Source organism: Rhinoraja longicauda, chromosome 4, assembly GCF_053455715.1.
Source record: "Rhinoraja longicauda isolate Sanriku21f chromosome 4, sRhiLon1.1, whole genome shotgun sequence".
Lineage (NCBI taxonomy): Eukaryota > Metazoa > Chordata > Chondrichthyes > Rajiformes > Arhynchobatidae > Rhinoraja > Rhinoraja longicauda.
This window is the reverse complement of record NC_135956.1, coordinates 81,357,963-81,372,627: the sequence shown is the minus strand read 5'-3', so window position 1 is coordinate 81,372,627 and position 14,665 is coordinate 81,357,963. Positions and strand designations below refer to the sequence as shown.

At 36.8% G+C, this 14,665-nt stretch overlaps 1 protein-coding gene across 4 annotated transcripts in view; it reads right to left on the bottom strand.

The window, feature by feature from the left end:
• Positions 1 to 14,665, bottom strand: part of LOC144592920 (zinc finger homeobox protein 4-like) — a 250,559-nt gene that overhangs the window by 232,987 nt on the left and 2,907 nt on the right. Inside the window, exon 1 of one of the 4 annotated variants that reach the window (XM_078398187.1) lies at positions 4,527 to 4,572. The exons of 2 other annotated variants lie outside the window; for them this stretch is intronic. The gene's annotated coding sequence lies outside the window, so the exon portion shown is untranslated. Of the gene's footprint in view, positions 1 to 2,809; positions 2,860 to 4,526; positions 4,573 to 14,665 lie in introns of those variants that run through there. One more of the 4 variants, XM_078398189.1, reaches the window with a different exon arrangement.

Genomic DNA, 14,665 nt, shown 5'->3' with positions numbered 1-14,665 from the left:
ACAACTGACTTTCACCTGTGATTGAATTGGTGACTTGTGTCTTCCTCCTTAGCAAATACAGGTTGAACGGCTACGAGCAAAATAATCGATACTCCTACACTAAGATTAACTGACAAAAAGTGTACATGTTAAACAATAGGGCAATGTCTCGGCACTGAATGAATGTTCAGTTCCCATTGGAACAAAGAACTAGAATCACAAATGCCAATTATACCTCTGTTTTTTAATTGAGATTGTCCCAGCCTTCTTCTCTTTTCCAGTGAGACACTGTTTGAGAAGTGATTAAAAAGAATGTGATCAGATCAAGAGAAGAGAATAATGGCAGAGGAATGCTAGGTTTGTCACACTGTTAAGTGCTGGGGAAAAAAAAGGGCAATAGGTTTCTTGGCCTTTTGTTTTTCCATCTGCTGTTTAGTTCCTTTATTTAACTTCAATTATTTACTTGTAGTGTTAGGAGCAGGTTAAAAGTTAGCCACATAAAACACCAGTTTGACTCACGTAAAGTTATAATTTACATAACTCCCTTAAAACCAAACACAATTATGCCAGAATTATATCAAGTTTCCTAAAGGTCATCATTGCCTCTGCTGTGGCCTTTCTCCCCACATACCAAATCCGCTATCAATATGTCATACCAAGTTAGGTAAAGACAAAAGAGAGGATCAGTGTGAAAACTGCACATATATCTAATCCTGACAAAGGAATGAATAGACCTTCACAAGTGTAATTATACTTGTTTATTTGTTGCCAGATACAAACGACTGATGAAAAATCCATCAAAGCAGACTGGCATCGAGCCCCTTCCTTGCTAAATCCACATTTCGATTCCATTCAAAAAAAAAAATTTTAAGCTATGTACAAACTTTTGCCTTGAATTTTGACAATTCTTTGACACAAAATGCAGTGTTATTAGGTACATTCACAAAATATCCTTCCTGGGCTGTAACCTCCTTTAATCTTTTGCAGAATCCATGCTCAGAAGCAGCATGGGTGTGGTACATGTTTTGCTGGTCATGGATTGTGAAGAATTAAACAGCTTTTTTACTGCCCTCGTCTTTTGCATGTATTTCAATACAGGTACCATATATTTTACATAAACGTCGATAATTATGCTAGATTACTTCAGCTTTTCCTATCTAAATTAATGTGACTTAGGTCAACAATTGTCAACTTATGTTCAGTTGAATGAATTCTCCTTTATCTTTCTCAGTCTACTGGCCATCGTTCAGAACATTTGAAGTTGCTCATAGGATATCTTCAGCCACATGTTCTTGTAGCCCATGTTACCCCATATGATGGGAGATTTTTTATGATATCCCTATTGCACACTTACCTAAACAAAATTACAGTGTAACAAGCCAGCAGCTTATTGCATTACTGATATAGAAAGTGTGGCTGTTTTAACTCTTGCTATTAATGCAGATAACGTGTGTTTACAAAAACTACGATGTTTCTTGGTCATTGAATACAAAATATTTCTGTAATTATCCAAAACATTTTTTTTTCTGAGAAACTACACATTCTTTCACTATCAAAAAGGAACAATTAAGGTAAAGCAATCTGCATAGCTAATGTATTTGTGGGCTCTCCAATTTAAAACAGAAAAGCTGTAATTTTTTTTTTTTGCTGGCAATCTGGAAACACTCTGGAGTTAATTACAGTTGATTTGAAGTGAACCGCACAAACAAAGGGCAGCCTATGTCCAGACAATTATACTGCATTAACCAGCTTAGAGCTTCCTGCTGATGTTTCAGGGCTCTTCTATTACACCCTTCTACCTTCCCAGCACGATAGAAAGTGCTCCTGCAAGGATGAATTAATGAAGGGAACTGCAAAAGAATGTGTGACGACCTTTTTTGACTTGGCAAAAACTTTCCACCCAAGTCACCACAAAGACGAGGAAGGTAATTAAGTTTGAATGGAAGACTGAAACAAAATATACATCTGTCTTGTAAAAGGTGGAGAAATTAAATCTAAATTGACATTAAGATTTCAAAGAAAAACAACTGTACATAAATAGATAAATAAAGGAAATATGTGTATCTTTATGCTACCTAAGCCAGTCGAAGTTTGTCTTTGATATTGTTCAGCTCTTGATTAATCAAGCCAGTTGTTTTGCACCAATAATCAGTCAACATGTGACATCTGCAACCTTGGCAGGCTATCTCTGCATATTTAATTCTAAGAATAAATGCAGCTTTTGGGTGTGCTGGAAGTAAAGTTAATGACATCTGATTATTTATATCATCTTATAAATTACAATCGTAATCCAATGTCTTTTATAACAACCTACTTTTCAATGAATTGCCACACAAAATAATCCACTGCCAGGATATTAACGTGGATGAACAAGGTCTTCCCCTTCATAAAGGTACAACAAGTCCCAGTGTAATAAAACTATACGAACACAGACACCCTCTTGCACTAAGACTTTTCCTGCATCTTGGTCTCATTTGTCTGAAGTTAAGACATCGCTGCCATTAGAAAACTTCTATCTCTTTTACCTCATGTAGTTGGTGTATTATTTGCAATAGACAAGCTGGACTGGCCAGTAAATTCTGCTGCTCTTATTAACTTTCCTATGTTTCCTCAATTTAGAATATTCGGCATAAAATCGGTAACACGCGCTGTTATTTTTAAAAAGTGGATTTATAATTTTGAGATAAATCTGTAAAAAGATTTACATGTAATATATTATCTTTACATGTAAAAAACAATACAAGTATTTTTCAGAGTGCCCTTTTTATCTTCCTCTCCTTATAGCATTTAACTGAATTCTTTAACTGAATCGATCAACATCCAAAATTACCTTTAGTTTGAAGTATTGGAGTGTTATACACAAAGGGAAGAATAAGGTTGGTAACCGGACTTCGTCTGACGTGTGAAGAAATCAGAATCAGGGCCTGAATGGAAAGTGTAGAGCCCCTTATTTTTCGGTCTGCTTTTCATATGGGGAAGTGGTATACAACAGAATCGGGCACAGATGAAATGGAAGGATTTTCATGTGTGTCTAACAGTCTCATGTACATTAATCACCCTCCCTTTGTCTCATCCATGCGAAGAAGGATTAGATTTGAAATGATGACTGGTTAATCCCTTTGATTTCCCTGTGCTAAATAAATATTAATCTACAAGTCAATCACATCTTATATTGTAATGCAAGGTGTACACAGTTTGAAAGTACTGCATACTGCAGCAGCTTTTTACAAGCATTCATCTGAGCAGAACATCATTCTTTTACCCCCTCAACAAGACAAAATTGTTCCTGATCAGGATTCAATGCAAAGTTAGCAATTCAGATTCAGATTTACAAATGAACCCAAATCCATGCTGCCATTGCGAATCAAGAGCGTGGGTACAGTACACTATTCTGGACTATTAATGAACAATTATTAATGCCATGTTTATTTTAAGACTCAATACTCAAGAATGTGTAATTTCACTTTACTTCAGTCCCTCATAAACATTGAGAGGCCACTTGGATCGCTTTGAAGGGGAGCACAAGCAATAAGTGAGAAAACTGCTGTCCCTCCTGCTTTTAATTTGAGCAGTTTTCCAGTCACTGCAGGTTTTGACATTTTCACTCAGAGTTATTTATGTTCATAACAGATCCCGATATAATTATTAGGTAATTTATATCCAGTGATGGCTCCTCCTAGAGTCACCTAACCAGAATCACCATAAATGTTAAGAGTTCAAAGCTGATCTGCCACAGATCCTGCTTCAAGGGTAGTTCTCCTGTAATTATCTCCATAAAACGTAATCACAGACCAGGTACCCCAGTGAGCATTCCATAGCTATTAGCACAGTTTTAGCAGCAAAATCTTTAGTGAAAAAAGATAGGTGCAACAGGAATATGGGACCTGAATTTGTTAATAAAAAAAGTTATTCATTTACATTGATATATTATATGGGTTCTGTCCAAGATGATCTGCAAAACTACTGTCCTCGTTCCTAATTCTAAACATCCTCAGGAAAATGATCATGCACTGATTTTTTTTTAAATGTAAGCACAGCACTACAAATAATGCAAAAGTCTTAAAATTACACTTCCCTATAGATGCTTAAGCCAGTAAAACAATGTGAATAAAGCGTACCATTTATTCTAAAACTGAAATGACAAACAAGCACAACACATGGGAAATGAACTCAAGTTGTTTTGTGAAAGTTATACTCAAAAGCACTAAACATAAATAGACACCCCCCCCCCAAAAAAAATGATGGTTAAAATCTGTATACTGTTTGTAAATTAAACATTAACGCTGTAGAACATTTGGGCCGAATGGAATCAAAGAATTATCTGCACCCAGTGATAAAAAAAATACCCTCACTCTCCAAAAGGCATTCTGCTAAAATGTTATGCTTACTCTGCAGCAGTCGAACAACATCCGACTTCAAGTTGCAATTAAAACTACTTTCGTCAGAATGTTTTGAATGCTTAAAGCTACTTTTACACGAGTTCTTCCATGTATGCATCGGATTTCAGCTTGGTTTCATCCGACATATTTTCAAGGGACTTGGCTTACTTTCTGTCATGGATTTTCTCTCCTTCCCCTGAAGGCAATGCGTCCTTCATGGAGAATGATTCCATTCGCCCTCTGGTACTTTTCCCAAGTTGCCACCACTCGTGGAAGTCTCTTGTCAGAAGCGGCAACCTGCCATCTCTTCACGTGGAGCCTCGCAGTTGAACCCGACACTGCCCTCATTCAGTATCCCGCACACATACGTCAATTTCAGCAAGGGACGACGCTGGAGACCAGGCAGAAACAGGAGCCCCGGCCAGTGTAGTAGTAGTAGTACTCCCACCCCCTCTCTCACCTGATTGCACAGGCTTGTAACCCCCAGCGGTCCTCCAGAAGACTCCACACAGACCAAGTGCTGCTGAGTTCAAGCTGTATCCCCCTCCCCTGTCCGCTCCAGCGACCTTACTTCCTTGCAATGTGTGTGTGTGTGTGTGTGTGTGTGTGTTGTTGCTGTTGCTGCTCGGACGCCTGCCACAACTCTTTGGTCAACTGGTCCCTGGGCTCCGTTGAAATTACGGCGTGGGATTCCGCGGAAACTCCGTCTCGTAGTGAAGCAGCGGTGGGTTTGGCTTTGAATCACCTTCTCTGCATTCCTGCCCGTGCATCATCACGAACTTACTGCCTGATACCTTTCACATATAAAGCACCTCGCCCGTCCTCTTCTTTGGTTGCATCGCACCGAGCGCTGGCAAAATTCAGAGTTGCGACCAAGCTTCTGAAGAACCAATCTCCGCACCAAAAAAACAACAGCAACAACAACAAAAAAAGAGAAATGACTAATTGATTTTGCTAGTGATTTATATTTTCCGAGGTTGCAAAATGCTTCAACGAGGAGGAGCAGCAGCAGCGACTGAAGTGAAAGTCTCAGGTCCCAACAACAACTCTTGAACCAGCATCGTCTAACTGGTGGTGTGTGTGATGAGACACACAATCACGAGGAAAGTGCCGCCTTCCGATGCGGGGGCTCCTCCAGAAATGGACATTTATTAACACAACCTACCCTTCCTCCGACAGCAAAGAAGGACAAGAGTCAATTGCAAGCCAGACCTGCATTGTCCGCGGGACAAACGGCCACTGTGACAACTTACGATATTGCATTCCATAATAAATATTATTGATTTGCTTAAAGGTATGCTTTATTGGCATAATGCAGCATCCTAAACTTTATTTTTACTAATAATTTGCACTGGGGAGAGGGGAGAGAGAAAATAAATAGAAAGGTGATTCGTTTTTCAAAGCTACACATGCAGTCAAAGATAAAATTGAGATGATACAATCGAGGTCTCGGGCTGATTATTTTAGGGGCAGTGTAACTCTGCTCACACTAAAATAAAGCATCGGAATGAACTAAACTATCTACTAAATAGTTACAAAACTATCCAGCTTTAGCACCTCAGTGTTAGTTGTATTAGGAGCGATTAGCAAGTTTTTAGTTGTCAGACTATAATGAAGGTAAATGATTAGTGAGAACAGCAGCTGAGGGTTAAAGTTTACCCACAAGACAGTACCTAAAGCAGGATGTTGATGAGGTTTCAGGTTTAAGTGCAAACAGACAATAAATGGCTGTAATTAACAACGCATCAGGACATTCAATATTAATTGTGCAGCCAAGAAACGCTTAAAAACTGCAGTGCTTTAGTTGTTGACAATATTTCTGCTATTATTTTAAGTGATAATGTTATATAAAAATTACGAAAGTCATTGGAAATCTACCGGGCAGAAATAATAATTCAACATTAATAATGATAGTTTTCAATACATTTAAATATTTTTTTAAATAAGGAACCACAATGATAGATTTAACCAAAATGGCTTCTTCTGGACTGAAGTAATTACAGAAATTGCAATATTGGTATTTGCATTTGAACTTGATATTTCTTTCTGAATCATAATCTAATTATCCCATAATGAAGAAAAACAGAAAAGGTGTGATCCAGTTGCTCCTATTTTTAACTCATTATACTTTTAAAACACGTATTGCCAATCAATAATTAAGCCTCTTTTAGATAAAGTCAGTTGATTTTTTTGGTTCCTCTTAAGAAATGATCTATTTGTCTTTGAGCTATAAGAGTTAATATTTATAAAATAAACAATTGCTCTCAATGTTGCAACAATATTCATAACCTTGAACCATGTGAACATTTCTTGGGAGTATTTCATTCAGAGTCTGTGCATCTGCCATATCAATTATTGAACCATTTTTAATAAGTTAACTGTCAACACAATGACAAAACAGTGAAATCAACTATTGTTTAAAAATTATCTTTTAAAATGCCCTTGAATTATCTAAAAGACATGGAAACAGAATTCTCCTCTGCAAATCCACAGTTTACACATAACTGCCTTAAAGGCTGCATTTTTATGTTTAATTTATTTGCACTGTTCAGCTATCGCTGAAGTCTAATGTCACAACCCCATCTTTATCCTTTTGAATCCTACTTTATCAAATGTTACCATCTTGAGAATATATAATCTCAAGTTTACTAACCCCGCATCTCCCCAGAGCTCCATTTATGCTGGTCCCGAACACTGCACAAAAGTGGCACTGAAAGGCCTTTTGCCCCCTTTGGTACTCACAGACACATTGGTCTTGACATTTTCACTTCATCCATGACAAATGATCTCATGACTGCAATCAGATTGCACAAGATGACTACTTTATCCACAACTAAATCATTAGCTTCCATCAGTGCATTTTCCTGATGTGCAAAAAAGATTCCATCCCATTAGCGCTCATATCTTCATTTTCCAAGATTCTGATTTTTTTTTTGATGTTGCCTTTAAAATAATGTTCATTGGCTGTTAATACCTGCACATATATGGAATATCTGCTTGGACCCTTACACTTCAGATCAGACAGGATATGAGAAGACTACTTAGTAAGTGCTTCTCAAGGGATTTCAGTGACTCCACTCAACCTCTGCCCCTCTGTAAGCAGTGCTGCAGATATCTTGTCTGTTGTGTATCCTTCCCATGTTTCAGGGAAGAGGCGGTGGTGGGGTTAAGGGGTTGTTGGCGATGGGCTTTGGAAATCGGAAGGTAGATTGCACTGTACTGCATTACTGTAAAGTTTCCTTGAATTTTATACCCAACTGCTTAGACAAACAGAAGTTGTCAATTTTACATACTTTGATACCAATGACAAATATTTACACTGTGAATGTCAATTAAATGACAGATCAGTTGAATGTTCAATATACAGATCAGAAACCCAAGCCTAATTAAAATTACTAATGATTAACTCATCTTAAAATAAAAACCCTGATGTTGAGGTGGAAAGAATCTACTTTTATTTTCACCCTGTCGATTCATATTTGACTTAGGGGGCTCAGCTACAAGACGACACCTTCAAAAGTGGAGTTGACCTTCTCCTCTGAAGTGCTATCTGTGGTGGGGGCAACAATTCAAGTGATGTTCTTATTGGCACCTGCCCCTTCTTATTGGCCCAAGGACAAAGCGAAGTAGCATGTGAAGCCTGGTTCATGAATAAATCGAGGTGAGCTGGAGAAAGTGCTCCCTGTGATTTGCTTGGTGACAGCAAGCACTTAAAAGGGTCTCTATGACCAACAACACTTGGCAGAGCTTAATGACTCCAGCTTTGCAACCTGCGTCATTTCAGCAAAAGAACACCCTTACCATTCTTTTATACTACTTCAAAACCTAAAGCTCTGTACCAACACAGTACTTGCCCTGTCTATTGTGTCAGGTAATTGCTGGCACCCTTTACGCGCTGGGCGTGGAAATTGAAAATCTGCATATTATGCTCGTCTGGTTAAAGACATTACCTCTTTGTCAAATCTACAACTCTCACAAGAACAAATACCAACATTTAATTGCATCCATGATGGAAAGTGAATAAACTGATGAGGGAAACATTGAATAGATTGGATGGAGTCTTTCATGAAGTTTAAATTTCTGCATACATGTCATGTCCTAATAGCTTTTGTTTGTACCATAGGCACAATAAATTCCAATGAATTATGTAGTTCTAATATCCCATCAAACTACTTCATACAGACTTTATCATTCAACAGCTGTGGATGAACCTCAATATATTACGTTAATTGTTGTAACCTCATGCCACCTTTTAAAACCTTATATTATTACTGATCACCTGAGAAAACATCTACATATGAGCAGATTATAATTTATACATACACATTGTGTACAATTTGCGACAGCTTTTTAATCTTAGAGAGAAGTGCTTTCCCCAACTATCTCACCAAGATACACTACATGCTTATATAATTTGCAGTGGATTTCACTTAACCTTTGCCATTTTACATTAAATAGATCATAGGTCTCTCTCTCTCTCCCACACGCATTCACACGCATGCACACGCGCACGCACACACACACCCGCAGACACACACACACACAGCTAATTCCGATACGGCTCTTCAGCTGAAATGGGAATTTCATATTGGCAGCATTGTTTGGATGAAGAAGGCTCCACCCATTTTAAACTTTGAATCATTCCCAGTAAACAAAATGTGAATTGGTGATGAGCAAATATTTCCGTAAAAGCTTCCCAACAAATTAGAATTAATTGAAACATTAGCATATCTGGAATGGCCTGCTTCCTGCAGTATTCCAAGGAGATAACAAAATAATTTCAAAAATGCAATATTCCTATAATTTTTGATTTTCCATTATGGATTTAATCATGCGTTTGGATCTACTATTGCAAACAATGACATTAGTATAGTTAGATATTCCAAATATTACAGCAAAATTGTTCAGATATATGTGCATTTCAATTAAAGGAAATGTTTAACCATTATGATCGCTCTCACGTCTGTGAAAGGCTGCTTTCAGTGTGGTTTTTTTGAGCAACTGTTATTCTATATAGTTCAAGCACGGTTCCATTCCCCACCAAATATATCGTTAAATGAGTACTGGTAATTCGTGATTTTGGGATTCTTTGTTCATCTCGGTAACAGTCTAATGCTGAATCTAATGAATTGATACATTTATTGTTGTAGAGTATTTGAAATATGTTATTCTGCTTTTACATTTTTTAATTCTAAAAAAAATCATTAATTACAGATAAATGTTGCAAAATAGATTAGAATGATTATCTTTGCTAAAAAAAGGTTGTTTTATTTTGAACGGTTTGAAAATATGATTTAAGCAGATCTCTCCATTTGAAAATATGGTCTATCAAGATTACACAAGTCTGTAACAGAAGCTAACTATATACTAATAATAACTGTCAATTTCATATTCCATCTAAAGTTGTTTATTTTCCTGTCAGTGTACCAATACACTCACTATTTCATAAGCCAGTAAAATATAATTATATCAACAGTGGAAAATACTTAAAGCTTCCTATCTCCACCAGTACTTGTAATCAGAGTAATTCTAAAGCACACAGATTTCATACTTTGCAATTTTAACACAGCATAGCAAAAATGAAACAGATAAGAGTACCTTGAGGCAGCTTGATTGTTTAAAGCTATTTTGTGAATCAAAATAAATCTAATAACCATGTCACATTAAGTTGCTAATTACCACTTTTTTAACACAGGAGTTTCGCTCATAATGTTACAATTGCATTTATATAGTCTGTCCAAAAGACTTACTGGATTATTTCAACAGACTTACAATTATTATTTTAGCAATTTAAAGTCACTTAGCTATTCCTCCTCTATGCTACAGAACAGGGGCAAATTGTAACCAGCTACTAACCTGCCTGTCTTTCAATTCTGCAGAGACTGGAAATGTGCCAATTACAGCACATGACAGTTTATTAAATGTGTTTAACACAATTATAAAATATGCCAATCTTTAGAGAAATAAAATATATATCACATTTTGCTTGTTAAAAAAACACACACAAGTTAAAATATCGATATGCTGTTATTTGTGATTTGACTTTATATGACATTAAAAGTCGGCTGAATCTTTTTCAGCTTAAGTAATTTTGCATTAAAAATTAACCTGACCAGACCTTTATTCAAATGGCAAATATGTGCATATAGATGTTTTGTGAACTGCCAGCAAACAATAGGGGTCAATAGCTGATCGTTTATGTCTACATTTGTTTGGGGCCTGAAAATGTTACTTATTTCAGCCTAAATCCTTGTGAAACCTACTAAAGGGATAAATAAACAGGAAAACGTCTCATTTAATGTTGTCAAAAATTGCACCTATGGTGTCTTCACTTTCTAAATGACAAAAAAAAATCACTCATCACTTTGACAGCTGTGAACTAATAAAAAGTAATTTTCTTGAAATTATATCCCTGGGAGAGATTTTAATTTAAGCGTTTAAAAAATAATTCACATCATAATAAGCCGATCAGCTGACAAATACTTATTTACATGATTATCAATCTTTATGTTTCTTTGCAATACTACTTGTAACCTTTATTGGGGGAAAAAATTACCAAAGGAAATAGTTGAACCTCCTTGACAATGCTGGTCAATATTTGGTCTGTGACATGCCTGGCATGTTCATGTAACTCTCTTGTATACAAACCTTTGTTTATCAGCCCAAACTCCACCATTATCATACATATTACTTCACAAGATGAGAAAATCCAAGGGAATTCCACAAACTGCTGAAATATGAGACTATGCTTGTTTTCTCAAGTCCTGGACAAATACATCTTTAAAGTGAGCTGAGCATTGGGTGAGGGGGTGGGGGGGAAGAGCCTGCATTTTCATCTTCCTTTCATCTTAGTCACTCAGTCAACCATTCACTCTGCCATTCAACAGTACTTTTCATTATGTAAAATAATGCTAATCCTTTTCCGATGCTTTCACACTTCTATAAACCTCCATTTCTCCAACTGAAAAGCAATTATATCAGTTTATGTTTCTGTCAAAAAAACAGGATTAATTCTGGAAAAGCAGAATCTCTTCCTTTTTCATATTCTGTTATCAGAACCTAGAGAGATTATTAGTGAAGGTATTTTCACAATGCAAAGCTACACTTGCTTTTAAGCTGTGGTTTAATTGGTCAAAGAAAAACAGCTTTAGTTACTGCGGAAACCCTTTTCAGCAACAGAATTGACCTTTCCTTGCTAAGGTCTGAATAGAATGAACCTGAAACTGGTCTATTAATCAGAAACAAATTATGAAAGAATGCAGCTGGTCTGGCTGACACCACACTGTCTTAGGATGCACAGTAAAAGCTTGGCAACAATGTCCTCTTCATGGGTAATGAAGAACCATGACAAATGAGACAGAAAAACTATTCGTTTGCATATGCAAATTCCTATACAAAGGAAACATGTACAAACAAGTGTCGTTGTAAGGTGGATTAGGCAAACAAGGCTTTCTTTTAGGACACTCTGCAGCCCTGAACATTAGTCAGCACAATTAACCCAGTTACCATGGTGACTAATGAAATTTTACCATGGTATGAGTTAAATTAGATAGCTAGTTATGGGTTTCCTCTACCCAATTCAAGATCTATTATTTTCTCCAGTACAATGATGCAATTGTGCTCGCCTGATCTTTGCCAACCCAACAAGCCTCTAAATTAACAATTTGCATATGTTAATATAATTAAGTTCTAATTACATGAAAGTTGTACCTTTCACTTGCACTTTCCCCAGACGCTGTTTAGCTTGAACTCCATCCAAGTTCTAAACCCTAAAAGAAGGGATTTTAACTCGAAAGAAAAGAAAATCGCCCCGAGGCTTAAACGGAAGGGCCCTACACTTAATACATTAAGCCTACTAGCTTCTTATCTTTCCACTCACAAGAGCTGCTGGTGTTGTGGGTATGTGAACTGTACCAACCTGCCAGGATTTCTGACCTCTAGACACTGCTTCAATTGTATTAGACAACGTCGCACAACAATTAGCACACACTGATTATTCATTGTGAAATCATTCCAGCATTTACACTTCTACTTGTGGACTGTACATTACACTCAAATGGTAAAATTACCTGCTCCCTAAATATCAACGACTGGAAAACTAAGTAGAAATTACACAAATGATTATTTAATTCCAATTGGTTGATTATTGGAATCAAATCTGTTCATATTGTTGATAGTGATAGACAGGCACTATTTATAGTGAATCTGTATAAAATAATTCTAAAGTCACATATTTGAAACAGCAGCACATATGAAATAGATATAACTTTTCAAAGCAAACGAGAAAGGAATTTTGAGGAGAATGGACGGACAGCTTGCACGAATTAAGGAACCTTTGTCCTTTTCCGTATGCATTTCTTTTTGCAGACTAAATTGAGCGAGCCTGCTCCACATTTTTAGGAAGGAACATTTTACACTGACTGGAAAAAATGTTCCGCAGTGTACGAAAATTGATGCAGCTGCATCTGAACTTCATCCAGATGGTTCACGTTCACAAAATAGTTTCACTTTTACCATTTTCTCACATTCTGATGTAACAACTGGATTGCATGCTTCCTTTCAATTGAGTGGTTCGTATGTTTCAAAGAGAAAGAGACAGAGGGTGCGAGAAAGAGAGAGAGGTACTTGAAATTGACACTCATTCCTGGGTTGAGGCCTGTACATTCAGCATCGGACCAACGGCAGTAAGAATAAGGCTACTCCAGCGAAACAGCAACTGCATTCCAACACCAGCATATGCTCACTCTCCACATTGCTACAAAGAATGCTAGCTTCTCATTCAAGTTTACTGTATCCTGACGTACAACCACACACAGGCAACATGCACAAATCTGCATGCGATAAACAAGATTTAGATTAGACTCTGCAATGTTTTGGTCAAATAATTCTCCTTTTACAATTTTTATTCATTATTTCCAGAACTCCAGACTGCTAAATCGTGACCTGATTCGACCGCTATTTTAACTGCACTCTGCTGGCACAGCTGTAAAAGTAACATTGATCCGTTGTTAGATTTCCGCCAATAATTTAAGCTTACGAAAGTTTGTATGTATGTTCGGAAGTACGCCTGTTCACTAAATATGCCATAGATTTGCTCACAGTCTCGATATGCACAAAAACAATTCAAAATCAGCACCATTGTCAAGTTCCGCCACGGTGTCCTATGTTGCCGGCTTTTACCTGCCAATAAACCATCACCATGGCTTCACTTGGTGATTGAAATATGAAGACCCAGCATCACTAATTATATTCAGGCTATTTATAGATCTGACTCAAACAATAGCGACTGGCAGATATACTGCTGATCCTTAATAAAGTTTGATGACATCACTTTCGCATCAACAGCGATTTCTTCGTGATAACTTATAGAAACGAAAACAAATGACAGGCAGAATATCTAAGGGAAATATTAATATTCTGAAAATATGTCATTTCAAAAAATATTTTTGCCAATCAATAAAGTTGCTGAACTTTGAATTTAACGTTCTTATATCAGTGGTTAACTTGGTTATTATATTTTTCAAATGACATTTTATCTTGTTGTCAAAGGCATTATTTTTTTTTGTTGCAAACTATATCTTATACTGCTAAGTCTGCAGGGTTTTATTATCAAATTATCAGAGAATTTGACCTGAGCGGTCACTAAATCATTTGGTTCCTACTGTTAAATTGAAAGTAGAACTATTGATTTAGAATGCATATTGTTATATCATTAACACGCTATTTCCCTGAAACAGCCAACAATCTGAATCTGGCTTTCTCAGGCGTTCAACTTATCATGGGTCAAATGCACAACTGAGCATGTGCTGACAGAGACGACCAGATTCCTTGGGTCACCATCAGTGTTTCAAGCTTTGTAAAAGAAAGAGATTAAAATAAAAGGCCACAACTACCCATACTGCACAGAAGGATTTTAAATCACTAAGCCTTTTCTAATAGGCTTGAGACTTATTGAGGTAGAAACCATAAAAAATGAAGGAGAGAAATTTAATCCCTGAAATATTGATTTGCACATTAATATCATATAGGGTGAGGGCAATTTGGCTTCATGGAAATGACACATTGTCGACCCTTGGTGAAGTCAGATCCAATCTTACTGCTGAACATGTCTGAATCTCAAGAGTTATTAAGGGCTTTCCTTCTTGCCTTTATGAGTTTTCCTCTGCCTACCAATTCCATGTTAAATGTATTATCTTTAAGAAATAATTGTAAAACCTCAGGGGTTTTTCCAGCTAATGGAAGGGAGACTAAACCACATCAGATTCTGAAATGCAACATTAAACCCTTGCAATCAACAAAGCCACCTC